The 22,506-nt window shown below is 37.3% G+C and overlaps 1 protein-coding gene across 4 annotated transcripts in view; it reads right to left on the bottom strand.

Annotated features, from left to right (window-relative positions):
- Window positions 1–14,538: 14,538 nt before the first annotated feature.
- Window positions 14,539–22,506, bottom strand: part of SLC35F5 (solute carrier family 35 member F5) — a 40,006-nt gene continuing 32,038 nt past the window's right edge. For all 4 annotated transcript variants that reach the window (XM_074910385.1, XM_074910386.1, XM_074910389.1 and 1 more), the window contains one exon: window positions 14,539–22,485. The gene's annotated coding sequence lies outside the window, so the exon portion shown is untranslated. The remainder of the gene's footprint in view (window positions 22,486–22,506) is intronic.

The following is a 22,506-nucleotide window of genomic DNA, read 5'->3' on the forward strand; positions in this document are numbered from 1 at the left end:
CTCACCTCCCTGGTAAAATTCAGCAATTCAGAGTACGGTGGGATGCCAACGATCCTGCATTGCTTCTGAATGCACACGTTCTTACAGAAAGAACTGTAGAACCCTTAGAGAAATTTTCACGTGTTCCTTCCGAATTATATAGATCACCAGGTATAAGTGTCAGTAAATAGGCTGGAAGGGGGGGAAAAAATCCCTGTCTGGCTTAACCCCACGTGTAACAATATTCTTCAGAATTTCTTTGAATCATACAGAATAGATGATTAAAAAACTGAAGCTTCTTCCTGCTACTTCATTTTTACTATACAAACAAGAAGAACAAAAAAGGCTCTGCAGTGGTGCAATCAAAATTCATTCTTCCTGGGGTTTGTTCTTTGAGGCCAGCTACAGAAGTTGCTATGCTGGAAGATGCTAACAAGAAAGAGGACTATTGTAATATTAGTTATCTACATTATAACAGCAGCAAGTTCATCAATACAGATAAGAAAAAGATCTGCTAAAGCTACTGTCTGTTATACAAGTACTTTCATCCCTGGCAGGGAAAGAAAACTACAGAATCTTGTAGTAATTACAGTAAAACCAGACTATTTTTTCATCCCCGCAAACAACCCAAAGCTTTTTCCACAGAAATATCACATGCCAGAAACATCATAAAGGCTTTTTGATGACAGAGCTGTGATACTGAATTCATGGCAGCAACAGTGCTGGCTTGGGTTCCACTCTTGGTGAAAAGATTGGAAACAATCAGATCACTCCTGACAACTTGAAAGCTTAGCAGGAGAACAAAGAAAGTACAACAGGATTTCATAAATCAGTAGGTCCACAGTGATAAAAATGTTTTACTTACAGAGGAAGAAATAAAATTTTCGTAATCCTGAATCACAGGCAGTGTTCTAGCTGGATGCACTGGTCAGATCCAGCAGATATAAAATGCTTGGGAAAGTAAAATAATCAAATTGGAAACAGATATAGATTACTGAAGTAGCAAGATGAAAGTCTACCAAGTATCATTCAGCCTTAAGAATGCACATATCAATGTAAAAAACCCTGAACTCTGTATTATTTAAAGCTACACTCCTAAACCCAAAGACCTTTCATAAGATTCTTGCAGCTGAAATCAGAAATAAGACTCCAGTTAATTTTAGCAGATGCCCATAGGTGCCCATAGAGTATAATTAGTCATCTGGAGATTGGGGGGGGGGGGGAAGAAAAAATATTCTATTATAATTATTTTCGTTTTCCTAAGACAAAAAAGCACAAGCAGATTAAACAAGCATCTATCAAATACCATCACCATCAGGTACACTTCTTCACAGAGTTCAATAAAAAAATTTAACAGAACACAGTTGAATGCCTAGAACACAGTACTCTGCACCATGCAGTGCAATAATTATGCACAATTAAAGCCTACTGTGCAATTTTGTTACCATAAAAGCTCACTGACTCACACCAATTGAAAAATCTAAAACATCCTGCTACAGAATCACTTTCAACAATTAAATGCCAATTCACAGTTTAATCTCTTTGGCCAAAATACATTTCTCAATTTGGTGTGATCTTTTCACAATTCTGGTGCTTAAAGCTCAAGCTCTGAAAAAAGTGAACAAGAATTAGCATTAAAATAGCTTAGAGAATGCTTCCATGTTTCATTTCTAGGAAATGCAATTCTTGTTCCACTCTTGGAGGCTCATAATAGGTACTGAATAATTAAGACCATCATGAAGCTTTGTAAAAAATCTTAGAAATATAGGAAAGCTATGTTCACACTGTACGAGGATGAATAGTGCATACTCATTTATTTGTATGAAATCCACAGTGTTTAATTGCAGGCTTATGTTTGTTACTTGATGCCTGACAATTAATTGAGCCCACACATTTACTTGGAGTAACAATACTACTGAGGCCAGCTGAATATGGTTCCTCTGCAGAATACATTACAAAGAGTAAGAGTACTTCACTACGTTACAAAAAGTAAATGTACTTCAAAGAGTCAGAAATTTACACAGATTCCAAAACTTACTAAAAGGCACTGTGATGTGAGCTGGAAAGGGAGAAGTCCCATGAGAACATAAGAGGTATTGTAGCCTCTTTTAATAGCATCTTAGATCTCAAGGTGATGTATAAAAAGCAACATAATATACGCACTTACATTTATGGATGTCCAGCATTTCTCAAAATAGTGTTCTTTTATCCCCATCTTTGAAGAATGCATTTTCCTACTGGCTTCAGTAAGGTTATAATTTCACTCTTTGTATGTTTTCACAACTGGTGCTCAAGGGATCCTGAACATCACTGCTCTCGCACAGATAAAAGCTCATAAATGATGATGAATGTTGTCAAATTTTTAGTGCAAAAAGATTATTAGGTCTAAATTTAGCCAAATAAATATTGCTAATATTACCAAGAACTGTGTTGTGATGATGAGTAGAAAGCAAAAGGAGAATGAACTAGAAAATCAGTGGAACGAAGATGATACGCCAAGATTAAATATAGATTCTTGAAAAAATATAGCGGTGATAGTTATTTAGCAGTTCCTTTGGGGTACTTATAAAAGATTTTTGTTGGGCACCCATATAAAGATGAACTCAAAACTATTTGCTGCTGCTCCTGACTTGTCATCCTCAAGAGCTCCTGAGATGAGACTATCCACATCTCATTGACCTGATATTTGGAGGAATCCTGACCAAAGAAGATTAATCTGAAATACTACCTCCATCAGCTTGAGCAACCCACATACCGCCAGGTAAATGGATTTTAAATTCCTGATACTGTCCTCTCCCTGATGTGTATCCCTCTCTTTCTGTAAACTACCCTTCTTACTGTTATCCCTTTCCTCTAATGAGAATCTGGCTTAGACTGCTAAGCCTGTGTCTTTGGCAGCTGTGGGCCAGGAGAGAAGCTCTGAAAAGCAGCAATTTAAAGCAGCCTGGCTCTCATTGCAGACTTTGCAGTCTCTGAGTGGCTAAGACTATCTGCTGTCTCTGTAATTCTTCAGCTCTGAGGCTGCAAGCAAGAATTACCTCCAGACAAGAAATTTTTATGTTGCTCTTCTGTATGTTTGTTTTATTTAGTTTTCAAGGAAGGTAATTTTTGGCTGGCCATTTGAATTCCCTTCCGTTTTATGCAGAAGAGCAATTTATACTGCTGCTAATACTGTCTGACAGACTATCGTATGTGATGGACACATTCTTCCTTGATAAAAAAAAAAAAAAGACTACACAAAGATGTATATTATTGCTGAATTATTTTGTATTTAATACTTTGCATTTCAGGTCCTTTAGCTCCCTGCTTTGTATCTTCAAAAATTTTCACTAAAGTAAAAATTTGCTGCATTTGGACATAAAAGCCAAATGGAAAATCATGATCCATGGATCATGAACTCCTTCCACTGGAGTCATTAGGTCTGTTTCACTTTCAGGGTCTACTTATTCAATCAAAAACTACAAAATGCTATCACATTCAGGCACCTCAGGCCTGGCTTGCAAGACAACAGAATGTTCTGCAAAAAATAATGAGAAAGGTTTTGAATTTTAAAATTCAATACACATTTCTACATTAAATTTCAAATCACAGAACACAGCAGAGAAAAACACATTGTTTGCTGTTATAGAAAGGCACGCTTTGGGACCCAGGCGGTCAGAGAACATGATTAGGAGCAACTGTGCAGGACAGAGAGAGATCTGTCATCCATTTGTCTCTGCTCTTTGAACCGCAGGCTGGATTGCTAGCAGAGGCAATGTACAGGGAACGCCTTTCCTCTTACATCCCTGCACACCTGCTTAACCCAGTGAAGTGCTGCTGACTGAACCCAGATTCAGACTTCCCTGTTCAGGGACAGAGGCAACCTCTCTACCTGCAACTTTCAGCCTGAACCTTAAAATCTTTACAGCACAGGGCCAAGCTCAACTCTGCCAACAACCTGTAGCCCACCAAACATCCGATGAAGCCATGCGAAGACATGCTGCTATCACCACAGTAAGAGGTGCTGGGGATGAATTCTCAGACTTTGTAACAGAGAAAGCACATACCTGCAAACTCCCCAGGGCCACGAAACCATGCCAAGCCAAAGGCACCGCAGGGCCTAAGGGAGGAATAGAGCTCCCAGTCTATGAAAGCACACACACACTAAGTAAACAAACTAGTAATTACCGTGGTGTTTTTCTGAGCTTATTTACAGGATCACATTGATGAGCACAGCATGTCAGCTGTGTGGGATGGTATTCTCCTAAAGTCAGAGGTAAAATAAATTTAGTAGGCATTTATGTAGGCCACACTGTAATGTCCAGATGAAACAAAGACAATGTTAAAGCAAGTCTGTAGAGACCACATAAGGAGATCAAAATGAAACAGCACCAATATGAGCTTATGTTAATAAGATTATGATTTCAAGGCCATATTTTGGCAGGTCCTTGAGAAGCACTTTGTGTCATTTAGGCAAGAGGCAAAACACTTTGTGAGAACCCGTGGGTGTGCAGCGGTGACTACAAGGCTACCGAAGGACAAGGTTATGGAAAGACAGAGGGAAAGATGTTTCCTCATGGGGGAGGAATAAACTAACGAGAGCCAGATGTCTATTAGATGACTTAGCCAGCTTAACTCCAAACCCCTTGTACCCACACACATGGGTCCGCGACAGGAGCCTCTGGAGCTTACCTGGCCCTCCTGGCATCAGGAAGTTGGGGTGCGGGTGCTGGGGCTCCCTCTCTACAACCGTTGACACCCAAATCCTCCAGAAACGGGCCAGACTCAAGACCACAAACCCAGAGATCCTGCTGCACCCTGTGTGTGTCCGGGTGCTGGCTGCAGGGGCTCTGTGTGAGGAGAGGCCGGGGCTGCCCTGTGCCGGTTGCAGCCGGTTCCAGTCCAGCCCCAGTGCAGGGCACGGCTGAGCCTGTCAGTGACATCAGTGCCACCTCTGGAAAAATGTATTTAAGACAGGGTAAAACGCCACAGAGGAGGTGAGGAGTGAGGTAAAAAGTGTGAGAAACAGCCCAGCGAGGGCCCAGGTCTGAGGAGGAGGAGGCACTCCCAGTGCCCAAGCAATAAATTTTCCCCAAGCTGAATCTGTTTTGCCCATTGGGGAGACTGGTTACTGATCTCTCTGTCTTTATCTTGACCCACAAAATTTTCCTCTTATTTTGTTCCCCAGTCCTGTTGAGGAGGGAGAGTGAGAGAGTGGCCAGGCGAGCGCCTGGCCCTGAGAGCCAAGGCTGATCTGCCACAGTTGCCTTGTGCTGCATGGGGGCACCTCCGGCTTTACATGTGGACAGAGAATTTTTCAATGAATTAGGCAGAACTTAAAGCAGTGATTATGAACTCCCAGAAGCCTCTCCATCCACACAGGTCGCTGGCAACGAACTGCACCTTCTCACTCACTTGTGTCTCTCTGATGTTTAAACCCGGGAGGTTGAGCACAGCCATTAGGATCTGGCTCCCTCCTAAACTTTCTGGAGTGCCACATGCGGCACAGCCGGCTTGCCGGTGTGTGCACACTGCCTGCCATCTCCAAGAACACAATAAAAAAGTGAGTCAGGATATGAAAATTGGGCTAAGATACAAGGATACATTTATGTAAATTTAGCAAAACAGTCCTCTAAACTAAGTGCTTGAGGTGATTGGAAAAGATGGCAGGGTCTAACAGCTAAGGCTTTGCTTCTCATTTCTTGATGGAGACAACATTTGGTGGCACTACTTAGACTAGCACCACAACAGTCAACAAGAGCACCACGCTGTTAGTGCTCCTGCCCGGGCAAGCTCACATCATGATAAACTATACCACCACCACAAATTCTGTGGGCTGGAAACCGTGAGGGACGTATGGAATACCTGTACAAATATACCCACTTGGGTCTGTCTCTGTCATAGTATTTTTACTTAATTTCTATTATGCCATGTAGAATTACAAATTCTGTGCATTTAAGCCCTTTAACATGAGTCAGTATTACATGTGATTACTTCCTTATTGCACCTTACATACCTGGACCTGTTTCCTAAAGTGAATTTGATGACACGTTACAGTATGATGATCCATTAATGCAACACATGCATCTTCTCCCTTTCTGACTGGCCATGTCTTGCTATCTGTAAATTCAAGGAGGAAATCAGAGCTGAACACCAGGTATTGCGTCAGCTATCAGGTTAGGCTTCCTGCATTTATCTTGTAATTGTCTCAATATTTTAATAATTGTGCATAATGTGATATTTAGATAAATCAACTCATACAGTGTGTATTTGATAACATGATCTCTGGTTGATAGCTAAATACATGAAGAGTGAATCAGCTTCCTAATTCTTGCATCATACTTCACTACAAGGTGTCTTCACCTTTCTTTCACTGGGGACAAATGATAATTGAACTGAGTGGATAAAGCTAGACTCTAGAGTACCAGACCAGCCTGCTAACCTGGAAAATCCTATACTGCTGTTAGAGCAAGATGGACATTTACAGGCCATTGATTAGAGCCAAGGGGTTCAATTAGTTGTACACCTTTCTCTCAAGCAACTGCAGCCAAAAAAATATTGCCAACCCTGGATTTAAATAGAACAGACTACCAGTAAGGGATCATCAATAGCCATGAATAAAACTCGCATGTTAATTAAGAGTAAATAATTATTCCAGTGTACACAACTGATTCTTAAAAGACTGCTCTGCAGACAGAAAAGTTAAAATACTAGCAAGTACCTACTTAATTTACAAAAGGGTCAAGACTAGTAACAGAAGAACCAGTCCCTAGAAGAAAAACAATAATATTAATAAGGGTAAAGGGCAGTCTGCCCTTCTGCTCTCCTAGCATGTTTTGTTAAGCCACGTCCAAAAATTTATAACAGGTCTGTAGCCATGAAACTACTAAACCCAAGAAGATACGCACTTCAGTTACTAATTGATTATCAATAATATAATTCTTGTAACATGAATATAATTCATAAACCAAACTATTTTTTAAAATAATATTAAAAGGCACCACTCCAAGTACAGTGCAGAGAAGAACTGAGGCAATAATTAAGATAGAAATGGAAGGATAAAATTTAAAACTCTCTATTACTTTTGGGGGGGGTGAGCAACAAAGAAAACACAGTAAATTAAAGTACTAATTAACATAATCCACATTGCCTCATGCAATCAGCAAGGAGAAAGACAAATCTCTGGTCCTCCTACTGTCTCACTTTGACTGTAACAATGAGCTCCAGGTATATCTCCCCCTTCCAGTCATAAATCTTAATTTGCTATAAAAAAATATATAGAAAAGTTACAAAATCAAATTAACAGAAAATAAGTACCATAACGGCCACATTTAGACATAGTTACTTACCCACTGTAGGGCTTAACTGCAGATTATCCTTTAAAATTAGCCTTTTTAATGGATGTAAATTAGCACAGCTCCATTCAAATAAATGGGGCCATGCTTTTTTGTCCCAGTTGATGATCCATCCTGTAACATGGAAGAAGTGGGATTTTGTTCACCTGAACAGAGACTCCGTGGGATGCCTGTGAGCTCAAAGTTGTAAGTCAGTGTTCACAGCAAGCAGAGTTTCACACCACACCTGCTGAGATGTTTCAGCTATCCTGAATTCTCCAAAAGTCCGCTTTGTCTGCAAAAGAAAGAAAAAACCCTCCCAATACAGCAGCAAATTAAGAAGGGGGGGAGGGATACCCTATTTTTAAAGCCCATAAAATGCAGACAAATCTCAGCTCAGTGGGAAGGTGAGTATGTGGGCGAGGGGTAATTTTTGAGATATATCTTCAGAGAACTACAATTTACATGTAAGTAATTATCCCTTCAGTAAAAGACACACATTTCAGACTCCCAACTTTTGGAAGCTAGACTGTCTCCAAGGATTAAGTTTGTGCATACAAAGATGGGGAGAAAAAAACCCGCAGTAAGCTTGTGGGACTACCACGTGATTAAAAAACAGACAAAAACCACACCAGGGTATCACTATAATCAGTCCATTTACCAGTGGAGAAATTTCTCCTAACTAACCTGAGCTTGGTGATTTGCAGAGTGCAGCAAAAGCATTTTTAGAGGCACATGAATAGGTTTAGAGGCAACGAGGTGGCTCAGAGGAAGCAAACATTCAGTCTCAATAGATCGTGGGTGGAAAATTATGAAATATTATTGCTACGGCATGTTTTCAACATGTTTTTTAATATGCAGATTTTTCTAAGACAGAAAAATAAATATGCAGCCATCTCTTGGGTATTTTGATGCTGTAAGATGCATCTGGGCTAACAGGACACTGACCATAAAATTATTTCACTGCTTTAAAAAGCAAAAGCTCATAGAATAATTGAACATGGAAAATGTTGTGTCTAGACTGGGCCTGGTTTTGTCATGTTCTTTGTGTGTGATCTCCTGGCTATAAAAGCAGCTAAGTAGGTGGACTCATACTAGGATAAAGCTGTTGTTACACATCCTACATAGCAGCATTAAAGGCATATCTGTGCAGAAGGGGATGCTGAGGCGACTCTCCAGAATGAGACATACCTTTGCACACAGATAAACCTAAAACCAAAAATGTCATGTTCAACACGATCCAACCAGTATTACAGCACTTGGCTGACTCCAGAACTTGAAGATCAGGCTCTGCTTTACCACACTTCAATTGGGACTGCATTCAACATACCACTGAGTGCCTTGACTTCGTCTAAATGTCACAACATGATGTGAGGTTCCTGTGAATTTGATGTAAATGTTATGTGCTCTCCTTCTATTGATATCTCCAGGGATCACCTCATCAAAGTCAAGTTAATCTACAGAGATGTCCTGTATGAAAGAGCTTTCAGACTTGGGCTTGATCTGATCCATCTCTTCCAGCTTTGGGAGTTAATGGTAACTACCTTACAAGACAGAATTAGAGATGGGCAGATAGAGAGGACTTGCACAGCCTTCACTTTGTATTTTTACCACCATATTTACCTCTCTCTCCTCCTTGGCTTACTCCTCTTCCTAGTCTCCTATAGGTGTAGTTTTTTTGGGCGCCCAGGTCAGTTCCTCAAGCAGTGTGAACTGAAGCTGTAGCTTCTAACTTTTTTACATCTCCATTACTGTGGCTCTGCGACACTGGTCCCTTTGATACAGGCACAGCTTCTGTAGTAGCAGCAGTTGAGATAAACTGACATTTATTACATTGAAGAAGTAAGTCTTTTAGCTGTTTGGAGTAATCCCTACTCTCTTTTTAAACAGCTAAAAGACTTCCTTTAAAAATCTAACAAATAGTAGTTAATCTTCATTGGTGTCTCTCTAAGCAGCATCTGTATTGAAGGTCCTGGCCCAGCTCTGGCAATAGCACTGATCTGTTAGTGTTGGAATCTCTAGTGAGGACTGATTAAGGACTTTGGGAGGTGGACTGACTGCCCAAGTAGCACAGGACAGGCAGCGCAGGTGGAATTAAGGAGATTTAAGGGAATAGGAGAGAAAAGATGGCAGCGTCGCTGGGGGGCTTGGGCTGAAAACTGTAGTTATAACTTCCTTAAGAACTGAGATATCTTTTAGGAAGTATGAAGTACAGCTTTCTAGCCAAGCCCCACAGCAACATTGCCAACAATTTATCATGTTTTCACTTCATAAAAAAAACCCCAAATGATAATCACTACCATAATTTTAGGAAGGGGAAAACCCAAACCACCGAAAGGTGAAGTGACTTTCCCCAAGTATAATCAGTAAAGATAAGGACGAGGAAGAGGTAGCATTGCAAAAACTCTGAACATTCAAAGCATCATATAAAAGACCCAGTCCTCGGTACAGGCCAAATTCAGAAGGAAGACGATGGACCTCACTGTAAGACTGCAGAGTTTCTTTAGAGTCCATTTTGTTTTGAGTTTACACACAGCTACATTTATCTTGAAACCACAATCCTCTAATAAAACCAAAACTAAGCAAAACTGTTCTCTAAATGTAGAATAGCAAGCTCCCAAATATTGTTATGCAAAAAAAGAAGCTTTGTTAAGAGCTCTCTTGAAGATACACTTCAAAGCCAATGTACACTTTCAGATTTAAACAGTCTGTTATGTGAGGAGAAATGCACAAAGCCAGTATTCTCAACTCCTCTGTACTTGTGCCTCTTCATTAGACTGCTAGGATGCCTCTGTTGCCAATTATGCAAACAATTTAGAATTGAATAGTCTTTTTTTAAACTTGTGAGAGGAAAAAAAATAAAAAGGGAAAAATGAAGAATTTATAAAGGGAAACATAAATGTGCCAGTTTTAGAAATTATCTGCAAGGGGAGGAGGTGGATTGGCAGGTATAATGGCAGACCAGATCCAGAAAGCAGAGACACATCATTAAAAGCATTAACTAGGTGTTTTGAGGAATTAGTTTGGCAGAGAGCCAATACAACATTAGTATTATTTCATGACAGACTCTGTGTGTCACCAAACCTTCGTATCAATTAGACCCCTAAAAGCAAATAAGTATTTTTTAAAATAATGAAACCCTTCTACCATTTAAGTTTCAGAGTGTTTTGAAATTTTCAGTCCATGAGAATTTGAAGTTTATTTATCCACTATTCACAGAACAGTTGAGGTTCTCACAAAACTGATCTTAAAGCTTTATCAAGGGGTCCAACTCTTACCCTACCCTCAAGTACAAAAGAAACAGACAATAGAAATAATTTCCACTCATGCTGGCTCCTTTTTGCAAGAGCTCAGGTATGCCTAATCTACTGGAAATCCATTATGCATCTCCTCCTGGTTCTGATAGGGCTGTTCATTCCCTTACCATGGCTCTCCATCAGCTCCTTCTCTAGGTGAGGCTGGTCCTGATGGCCCCTTCGCATCTCAGAAAGGACACTGGCTTAGTCCATAACCATTTCCTTGAGAAAAATACTTTGCTGAGACTCTCTTTTACACTATTCTAGGAACACATTATTCAGGAGCCTCTCTTCCTACACTTGAAATTCACCATGGCCAACACACTCCTCTATGAAGAGTAATGAATCAAACTTCATTTTAAAGCATTTCTTGCTTACAACGAGCCACTTCAATTAAACAACACCAGCTACTTATTACTAGACATTTCCATTCACTGGTGGCTGATCATACGCAAATTATGGGGAAAAAGTCACATGCAAAAGTGTTTCATATACATCAGTTTTTACCTAACAGTGACAAGGGGAGGTAGAAGTCAGTGTCAGCACTATTGTCAAAATGTTTTTAACAAAAGACATTTGTTAAATTACTACTAAATACACTAAGTTACTATTAAATACACTTCCATAATATTTTTAAATATTTGTACTATGAACTAATGATGTCCTCTCAATTAGTGAAGAGAGTCTTCTGTATATTCCTTTGTCAGTAAGGAAATACATAAAAAGGCAAGGAGGATTTGGGGAAATGTATGCACAAGACCAAACCTCATTCACCAGTGGTCCTTGCATCAACTCCCCAACTCCCATTCCTCTCAGATCACCACATACCCCGTGGTTAGAAACCTGTCTTAGAGCATTGCTTGCCTGCAACACCACAGCCTCAAAAGCCATCTGCTTATAACCTGAACTTCTTTAATTTTAGGGGTTTTTAGGGGTTTTTTCCCTCCAACAGGATTAAAAAAAAAGATTCCAGTGGCAGATGAACTTCTTTCTAAATGGTTACAGGTAGACAGAGTGCTCCTTCATGTTTATGAAGCTTCCTTTGCATTGTGTAAACGCACCCTTGCAGTGTAATCATGAGTTTTCCATCATCATTAGCAGCATGATCCTAGGAGTTAAATCAAAGAAGCCTAGTAAATGACACAACACTGGAAGGTTCCCACAAAGAAGGGGCTATTTAGATAATTAAGGAATCTTTATGGTACGAACATCTTCATGTCACAGCAAATTGTAACACAGTAGGTAATGCTAGCAAAAAAAAGTCCTGAAAGCTTGCAAACCCACAAACTAGAACTGCATTTTCTTTCACATAAGCCTGCAGTAGGGGTTGGGAGCAGAGGTGGGAAAAATGAGGGGAAGAAAGAGAGTTCACATTGAGGTAATAAATCACAATTTCTCTGGAAACCTTAAGCTTTGTCAAGCTTTTTAAAATCAATATAAATGGGATATATTTGGGTTGCAGATATGAATAAAAACCAGAACCATAGAATCAACTAGGTTGGAAAGGACCTTGAAGATCATCTAGTCCAACAGTTAACCTAGCACTGACAGTTCACAACTACACAAAACTCAGGAATGTCTCCTACGTTTACACACTATTGTTAGAAGAAAAAGTTTGAAAATAGGGTTTAAATCATCTTTCTCAGAAGCATTAAACCTCATCTTGTGACACTGAGCTTCTTGCAAGAGGCAGTTTCATGTATGAAACATGTCTCCTAAAACTGAGGAGTATACAGAGTAGAGTAAGATGTCAACAAATTACATCCTAGAAACTGAAAGCAATCTAGCTGGCCTGCACTAGCTTATCGTACCATATACAAAAGTACTAGGTGTCAAGATAGCACAGAAAATAGTTTAGATCTTACTAGCCTAACAGAATAAAGATACATGAATTCACATTTTAGATAGGGAAAACAAAACCAAATTTAAAAAAACCCACAAACAACAAAAAAAATCAAATCACAAAACAACTTACTTCCGTCATTTACCCAGAAGCTTTCCTGCTCTCAGGGACAGCAAACCACTGCCTACTCCCAGCATTCCTCGTGGGCCTCCATAAAGAAGTTTATCAAAACTTCCACAGAAAATCCTACTTCATATGGTCTGGCAACACTTGCCCTGGGCATTTATGTAGCCAACTGTCCACTTAGCACAATGCATGAAGTACTGACATAACCTAAAATGTATCACTTTCTTAGTCTAAGTCTGTATTTTATGAGAACCTGCCAAAACCAGAAAATTTTTCCACATTTTACATATCTCTATGACTTAAAATGGAGGGAATCACACAACAACTGGGATTCTAGCCATCATTTAGGACACCAGAAAAAAAGGTGTGTACTTGCCAAGTTGCCTTTGCATGTATATAGAAATTTTTTAAGACAACTTGATTCAAATTCTTGAGTTCCAGAATTCCTGTTGCTTGTCAGGGAACACAATGAGATGAACTCCATGTTAACTAGTTAAATCTGCCCCCAAACTATAAGTACTAAAGTGCCCTACAGCCTTGACTAAGAAATTTTGCTATGTTAAATGTCTCTCAGAGTTCTTTGCAAAGTAAGGCAGAAGACAGACCTTTCCATATTGCAAAATAAAGGGGCATATACAATACTTGTCCGTTTGGTGTCAAGAATAAATTAATTGTTGCATGTGACAACTTCAGTTGATTTTTATATACCCTTTTTAGAGTAGAAATATATTTCAAAGCAGTTAAGCAAGCAGGTTTCTTACCACAATTTATTGGTCTACTGTAACAAAAAAAAAAAAAAGTCACAGGCCTGTTATTCTTTGATTTTAATAGTTCTTCCAGGTCCTGAAACATTCACAAGACAGTGCAATCATTGTAAGAGCAGCTTCCATGAAATGTTTCGATTGCATCATCCTTCTTGTTACAAGTTTTCATTTTAGACATTAGGACTAATGGAAATTCAGACTAGTGGCCGGTAAACCCGTGGCTCTTCCCAGTGGACCTGTGAAGGTGAAAATGGGGCTCAGACAGTAATCTTCCCTGCATTACACCATCCTGAGTCCTTAGCTAAACTGCCATTTGGTTCATGCATTCTTGCTTCTCCACATTGTGATTTGTATTTGGCATGATATCTTTACGCCTATGTTGATAATTTTTCTAAGAAATTCTGATCTAAAATTTAAGATTCATCTATTTGGTACCTGCATTGTCAGTGACATCGTATTACATATTTGCGTATTTTAGACACAGCACAGCAAGTATCTCCATGTTTTAGTGTAAAAATCTGCTTCTTTTTACAGCTGTGCAGCAACATTGATTATATCAGCAAACAGAATTTTTTTCCAGAAAACTCAGAAAAGTCTATGGTAGGAAAATACGTTTTCTAATTTTTCTATTAAATATTTAGATAAATGCCTACCATCCCCAAGAGATCTTTAATTATTAAAGACACTGGAAGTTCATCTGCATGAAGGAAGGTCAGCACCTAGTCCTGGTTAACTCCAAGAATCAAGGATGATAAACAGACAAGTTAATTGTCTTTTTAACGCTTATATAATTTCTTCTACTGGAGTTCAGCAATGCAATAGATAGATGGATACTACAGTAGCTCCCCCTGCTGATGAAAGAGTCTTCTTGTATTTTTTTCTAATTCATGTATTAGCAATTAATAATCACCTGCAGCCATGAAAATGGATTAAAAATTGGTATTTGACTACTTAAATTACCAGACCAATCTGAGAACAAATTATAAGATTTTGGCATCTGAGCTGACTTCAGGTAAAACGAGACATCCTGAGCCTCACTTTTAAGGGCAGAAGAGGGGACTGAAATGGGTCAATTCAAGACCCTTTTTACTACAATATTCTCACGGGGCAGCTCACCCTTAGTGAACATTCATTTTTTTCTTACCTGATGGTATAAAATATCTTAAGCATTAACCCCAACCAAATACTAATTCCTGTTAAGAAAATAAGATTTATAATCTTTATTATTTTCTTACATATAATAAATATAATACAGAACAAAAACATCACACCCATTGATTGTATTACACAGGCTGTTCATCAGAATACATTACATTTTCTTTTCATTAGCCCTTTTATAGGGTTTTGGTATTGGATCTTAAGAATTTCAATTTATAAACCTATCGACACAAGAACAATCCTCCAATTTTCACCTTTATGCATGTTTCAAATTTCATATATATACTGATTTTGTTAAAAATATATAAGTATTGTTCAATATTTGCAATATAGGCCTTTAATTTCCATTCATTAGATCTCTATCAATACAGAGAATTTCAAAATAATATTTAAAATCTGATTTTAATTAAAAATACTTATCCTATATTTTTCATTTAACTGACACCCCCATCCCCTCTCAGAAAATGAAGTGACAGGACAAAGACACTCCAGGCAAAAGCCAACGTTCACTTTTAAAAAACAAAGGGTAAAAGTTCTGGTCCTTGCTTCACCTGTAGAATTCTGGAATAATGGAGACACCAATTTGGTATAAAGACGGAAGGAAGAAACCAGAAGCCAGAGTTTCTGAAGAGACATGCATCTTCATTTCACATTTACTACTGCCATCCTGCTGTTTTCTTGGCTTAAAATCACTGAATCAAGCCATAATTACATGTTTTTCTCTGCATGAATATACTTATCATTAAATGGAAATTAGATAAAAATGCTACATTTCTTTTTTATCAAAAATAGATCAAGGTTTAACACACTCTGAAATCAGATATTTAAGTGCAAATGCAATATACATCAGCAATTCACGTTCTGGTCTCACTAAGGAAAATGGTTAAAAGATTATACAGAAAGATGTTTCATAGAGGATATATAGCTGGAACTAGCTGTGCTCTCAGAACATCTGAATTATCAGCAAACTGTACAGACCTCATGCAAACATAAGTTTTCTTCAGTGAAAGCAGCTTCTGCTTTAAAAGTGTTACTCAGAATTCACTGAAACTTAGTACAAAATGTAATGCCAGAAAGACCATCAAAACCACTATTGGTTTCGTGCATCTTTTAACGCACACAAGCTTTAGAAGTTTCACAAATCAATCTGTATAAACAATTAAGAAGAAATTTCATAAACAATTTTGTTTTACTAATACCCACTCCAAAAGTGAACTTACATAAATTTCATATCATCACAAGGACGCCTTCAGCTGTACAATGCTGAAGCTGTATCACATACTCATTACTCGTCTCTAATTCCAGTCAGATAACATCAATTTGAACAACTGGCTAAGCTTTCAATATAGCTTTGTGTAAACAGCCTCTCATGATTTTCAATAGAGCATTCATTTGTAACTGGATTGCATGTGGGACTTACCACCACCAAGAAAACCCCCAAAATACAGAGAAGAAACTCCTTAGTATGTACACTCTTCAGATTTTTTTTTTTTTTTTTTTTTTTACACAACCACAGGGCTTAATTTAAGCATGCAACTTCAATATGAAATGATTATTTAAAATACCTACATTCTGTATTAAATCAAGATCAACCAGAGAGAGATATCAATCCAATACACTATTGCATCAGCACTTCCTATATGTAATTGGGGTATGTAAGAAATTACCCTGATGATTTTACAGCTGATCCCATATGCTGCCCTCATTATTTTCAATTACGATTTTTATTTTCTTAAAGTTTTAGGGTTTTTTTCTTCTCCAACAGGAAAGGGATACTGTTTGGCTGGAAAGCCCCTGCTGTTCCCCTCCCTAGAGGAAAAAGAAGGAGATTCTAAAAACATTTTAGAAATTACTCATCCTGATAGAGGAACTATTTCAATTGGCATGCAAAAGGTCAGATATAGGTAGAAGAGAAGCATCACCTGTAACACAGACAAGAAAAAAAAGACTTGTGGGATGGCAACATCAGTAATATATTGAAGGATATTTCTAAGAAAAACAGTAGTTTGCATATGATAAAATTAGTTCTATGCTAAATGGCTAATTCCCCTCAGTTTGGTAAGTGTGGTTGGTTGGTTTTGTTTGGTTAGGTTTCTTCAAAAAAAAAAAATCACGAAAAAAACTTCAAGAACATATGTGAAGAACTTCAGAAACATCCCTTAATAATTACTTCTGAGGCCATTCCAGTATCCAGTCATATTTCTTCTGCAGAACACATACAAAATTTGTGCACCTTCCCTGACAAAATAGTCAAAAGTTCATTAAAAAATAAAAATAACATTGGATGCAACTTTATAAACTACGATGCAGCTGAAGAACTCTGCACTTGTAGAACTAAACAGCTGCTTTCTACAGAAACCCTCAGAGAAAAGCCTTTTATGCTTTTAAAAAGTTGGAAGTGAAAACTAGATGAAATTCTGGATGAGTTCCACATCACAGTACACATTCCAGAAAAAAGTCTGGTTACCTGCTAATACCAGATGTAACGATGCAATACTTTACCTCAGAGGAGAATAAGAACACAGATAACTAAGCAGAGTCACATTTATATGTTAGATTTATGGTTAAGGTTAGCTTTCTAACCTTATAGAGATTATATAGAGAACTAGGGCAGTCAAAATACAATTAGAGTAGTTTTACCTAGAGAGGAAGTGCCCCGTTGCATTCTTTGCAAAGTGAACGTAAATGGAAATGTCAAATCGGAAATCATCAAGAGGAAATTGATCCTCAAGGCTATGATGACTATGATCACATATTCTCACTACCAACAAAAAATTCTCCTAGAATTATACACGTAAGTGAAGTTGTTAACATTTCTTATACGGCTGATTTTAAAGAAGTCATATAGCAAGAAAAATTTGCCTTTAAAATAACTAAGCTACATGCTGGCTACAGGAAAATACTTTTTGTGACTAGTTCCAGTAGTACATTTACCACTTTTACCAGCACTAAAATCCCCCAAATTTATATTACTGAGTCTTAAAGCAAACCACTCCAAATGTATGCTGCAGACAGAAATACTGCAAAGGCATAAAGGTCAACCTGACTGCAGAGTTTCTTTTCAATAAAGTTTTACTTTATTAATGCTGTCTACGACTCTCGTGGGCTTTGCATCAAATCCCAGTCTAGCCACAGTAACTTTACTGGAAAGACAAACAAAAATCCCCAGTGAACAGACTTTGTAAAAATTTAATGATATAAATGAATATATATATGTTAGAAGATTTATACTGGTACTCTACCCCAGAATCAGATTATGTATTACTACAGCATTGCCTAACCCTGAAATTTAATGTCACTGTCATGCTGTAAGTGCAGCTTCAGAATCAGCAGTGCAACTATTAATTTATATGGCGCATAGTACAATAAAGTAGAAAAACCACACACAAATTGCATCAGTTTAGAATGGATGTTTGTCCAAAAGGTAACGAAGTGTTGGGCAGAGTGTATTTTATTGACACCTTTAAACGCTCTTAACATTCTCATCATGATTTACCTGATAAGCCTGAGGAAGTTCAACATGAAAGTTACGTGCTATGAAATGTTTGAGTGAAACCTGAAAATATTTGTAACAATTTTAAAAGCAAGAATTAGTTATCAGCTCTCACAACACATGGTATCATCCATATTTCCCTGAGAAATCATGCCCTGCAATATCCAAAGTAAAACAAAATACAGCATTAATGTGATCCTGGATTAGATAGGAAAAAAAAAATAATCATGCATAACAACTGTTTATGAACCAACACTTAAATGCTACTGCAGTTGTAACTATTAAGTTGCAGACACTACATAAAACAGTCATAACAGAAACGGTAACTAACTCAAAACTTCACCCAAATAAAGAAAACCGATTAGAAGTACCATCCTATAGTTAGCCATATAACTCAACATTGGGATATTAACATAAACTTTCTGTTTCTTGATTTTTGAGTATGCCACTTCTTAACTTCATTTACAAACATACAAACACTCTGCCTTTTTCACATAAAATTTGGAAGTCTGTCCATGAAGTCACCCTATGTCTAAAATTTAACTGTTTTTTCCCCCCTCTCCTATAGCTTAGTTTAGCTCAGTAACTTTATTTCCCTAAAATGGGAGGATCTTTTAGTAGGGAACAGGAATGATAACATTCAACACAAAGAGATGGAACCAAGAATTACAAAGAATCGCTTTACCTCCTTATTTAAAGCAATCATAGTTGTGAATAGCAGTACCTAGACACAATGGGGATCATGAAAGAGAATGACAATTACAACAACACACACCAAGAAAAGTAATTTGCAGGCTCTCCTATTTTTGCTAGTACATTACAGAGAGGTATACAATGCATATACCAGCATACTGGGTCAGGTATCACTCAGCACCATGGTTTGTCCTTTGAAGAATACCGCTGCTTAACACCTTATTTCCACAAAATGCATTTGCAACACCACAGTGAGATAATCAGGCAGTGCCTCAGCCTCCCTGCTTCCGAGTTTCAACGTGCAGTCCACTCCAGCCCAACTCCATGACAAGCCAGATCAGCCCCCATCCCCTTACACAGACTTCCACAGGCAAAAAGCCAACAAGCAAGATGCAGTGCACACGGGGCAACAGAAACATTGGGCCTCAGCGGTATTCACGTGCCCCACACTTTCTAAGTAATAGTTGAGTACTGATGTTGCATGTATTTCAGTCCTTTTACGAATTAGTTTTACATCTGCAGCAGACCATGGCAGTGAACATGTTTTCAGCATGACTGAAACCTAACAGAGTAGACAGAAAAAACTGAAATCTTTTTTTCCCCTTTGTTCTGGAGTGCAGCACACATTACATTAAACTATGCAAGATTCACCAAAACCCTAAAAATGAAGGCATGCTACATGGCATTTGGCAGATTATCATAATTTCTTCCACATATAAAACCCAAACAGCTCAAAAACCTGAATCAGACACAGAATAAATTGTTGGTTGTCTCATAGGATTACAGTAATTAGTTCAACTGTTTGACAGAGCAACACATGTAGTATTCATTTTCCATTTTGTAGGCATGGGAAATCACTGTTCCTTAAGCATCTAATGACATTCAAAGAAATGCTCGAGATCAAAATTCATTATTTTTTTTAAAGTGTATGTGCTTCCTACAAGAAATAAATCAGAATAAAGACATTCCCCAATTAAAACAGTATGAGCAATGACAATTTATGCTAGCACACACAAGTAAAGCATTTATGAGAGCGCTCCTTCACATTCCAGTTGTGTCACGAGGAAGAAAAACCCAGCATGTCTCCATTACGTCAGAGGTACCTGAGAATCAAAGCTAAATCTCTTGTGCATTTACCAAGCACCCATTAGAGCTACACAATTTACATTTCAAATTAGACATTATATTTATAAAATATTACTGTACTAAAAATCACAAGATTTTATAGAAAAAGCTCATCACATTCTATTAAATGCAGGAACAATGTTACATGTCATAGCTTCCCTAATTAAAACTGTAACACATTTCTTGTAACTACAGGGGCACCACTGTTTAAAAATCCCCTCAGGAAGGACATTCTGCTTTGTTTCTTTAAAGAACTGTAATTTAATGCAAAAAGACTGCTCAAGCTACCTAGTGCCTTGAGATTAAAATATTTAATTATTTTTTTTTAAATGTATTTTGGGTAAAAACAAAAACAGTGGGAAAGCCCTAACTTTAAGTTTACTGAAAAAAACCATTATTCAACATTCTTGGGGTCAGAGACAGAAGAATATTCTCCTAATACATGAGGGACTATGATGTTCTTTCACTTTAAGCCATGAACATAAGGACAAATATGAATAGCAATTGCTCATTATACATTACTGCTCTAATTCTATCAGTATGACCAATTTCAAAAGACAGTATTATGATATTTCACTAATAATACTGTAATTGCCCATCTGAAAACATACTCAAGTTTTCCCAGGCTTAGTCTACTGATACCACAAGTCCCAGCTGATTCAAATTTGTAGTTAATGCCTGGCATTATATATTTGGTATGATCACATTGAAACATTTCATTAATTGAAAACAGACATTAGCTTTTTATTGCCAGCAAGCCTTAATATTACTTCTAGGAAAAAAGGCTGAACCTAACATCCTCTAATTTGTCATAATTTAGAAGGGCCAGGAGGAGGGGAAAAACTTAAAAAAACTAAACAAAACAACAACAACAACAAAAAAACCCAACAACTATGAAAACTCCACTTACTCCACTTCTCAAAAAATCCCCAAAAATTCTACAAAGTCAAATGTAAAATTAGTTCTATATACTCCATTTTTCAACCCCTCTACTTGTGGGGTTTAGTAATTGGAATGTGAAGTTTCTCAAAATTCCTACATAAATTTAATAAACTTTTTGTTTGGTTTTGTTGTGGTTTTTTTGTTTTGTTTTGTTTTAAATTCCTCTTTCAGGTGTCCAAAGGAGGACTTTCTATCTCATCTTAAATGGACACCTCAGATCACTGAAACTTGTAGTGTAATCCAGTATTAAAAATTGGAAGGAAAAATTTGATAAAGGTGCAATATTTGACCACAAGAGCCCCAGGTTCATTTTTCTTTTCTTCCCTAATTACAGTTTTTTACATTAAATTCTAGCTGCTGGCTAATCTTTCTAAATGTCTAGTTAAGCACATTGCTTTCCTACATTCCCTCTTATCTAGTAGTTTTATCACCAAAACACCAAAATTTCTTTTGGAAGGATCACTACCAAGTGTCAAAACATGAAAAGGCATTTGTATCATGCATTCTTCTGTGTGTGTGCAAGGATAATTATTATTATTAATAATAATCTTGTTATGTGGAAGACAATACTGTTGGCTGAAAATCCGTCCTACATTCATTATAAAAAAATAAAATCCATTAAAAGTTAAAATTAACTTTAATACAAGTGTCTTATAGGCCAGAAGTTGGAAAATGGCACTGACTAATTTAAAATATTCCTGAATACAGCCATTCATCATTTTTCAGAATCATATAGGACAGAAGCTCTGCAGTGGAAGGAAGATACAGGTTATATGGAAAATGTTCAATTTTAGAATAAATTTATTAATGCAACTTGGAAAAAAAAAAAATTAAATGCAAACACCCTTACCTTTCAGATTGTTTAGCAGACTACTATACTGCCAACCCACTGACTGAAAACTCTCACAATTAATTTGATCTCTTTCATAACTTGGCAGCTATGCATGTGAAGATTTTCAAATTTAGCTTTCCATGTGAGATAAGTGGGAATAAGAATGGGTTACAGAATCAAGTCTGGTTTAAAACACTGATTTTGAGAATGTACACCCAAATGTACTGTAATCAGAAATATTTTACCGTTCACTAAAATTTTAAACATTCCAGATTGTTAGGTAACAAAAGATTTTTAAACACTGGCACCCCTTGCCATTACAAGGCTTCTCAAAATGGCAAGACAATATATATGTAGTGTTCTAGGACCATACAAAGATCCTGCCTCAATAATTACAAGAATGCACTTAATAAATTATCATTCTATTTTCTTCTATTAATATGCAAATAGTTTATACAACATAAAAAAGTTAATTTGTACCTATTACAGGTAACATATCTATTTAAGCTTTTCATCTGAAAGCCTGTAAGACTTGATGACCTGCAAACTTATTTACATAACTCATTTGAAAGTATTTTTTAAAAATAATATTGTCCAGCATTTAACAAAATTGTGAGTTAAAAAAAGAATGAAATCACTTAACAGCATTTGTTTTCTTGATTTTTGTCAAGTAACTTCACCAGCTCAGTGTTATAAGGCAGGTTGGTTGCTCAGATGGACTAAGACTCCCTATGGTGATAGGCATGTAGTAAATTTGTTCATTTATAAAACCAGATGAAAGCAAGAAAGAGGAAAAGTTTAGTTTCAAAAGAACTGAAACTTCTTAGTTTTACTACAAATTCAGAATAGGCACTGAAACATGATTCCTTAGGGACTCTTCCAGAAGATTGTCTCTTCGCTGGGCATTATTCCATTTTGAAACTAAGAAGGAAAAAAAATAAT

The sequence above is a fragment of the Athene noctua genome, chromosome 7 (assembly GCF_965140245.1).
Source record: "Athene noctua chromosome 7, bAthNoc1.hap1.1, whole genome shotgun sequence".
NCBI classification, from domain to species: domain Eukaryota; kingdom Metazoa; phylum Chordata; class Aves; order Strigiformes; family Strigidae; genus Athene; species Athene noctua.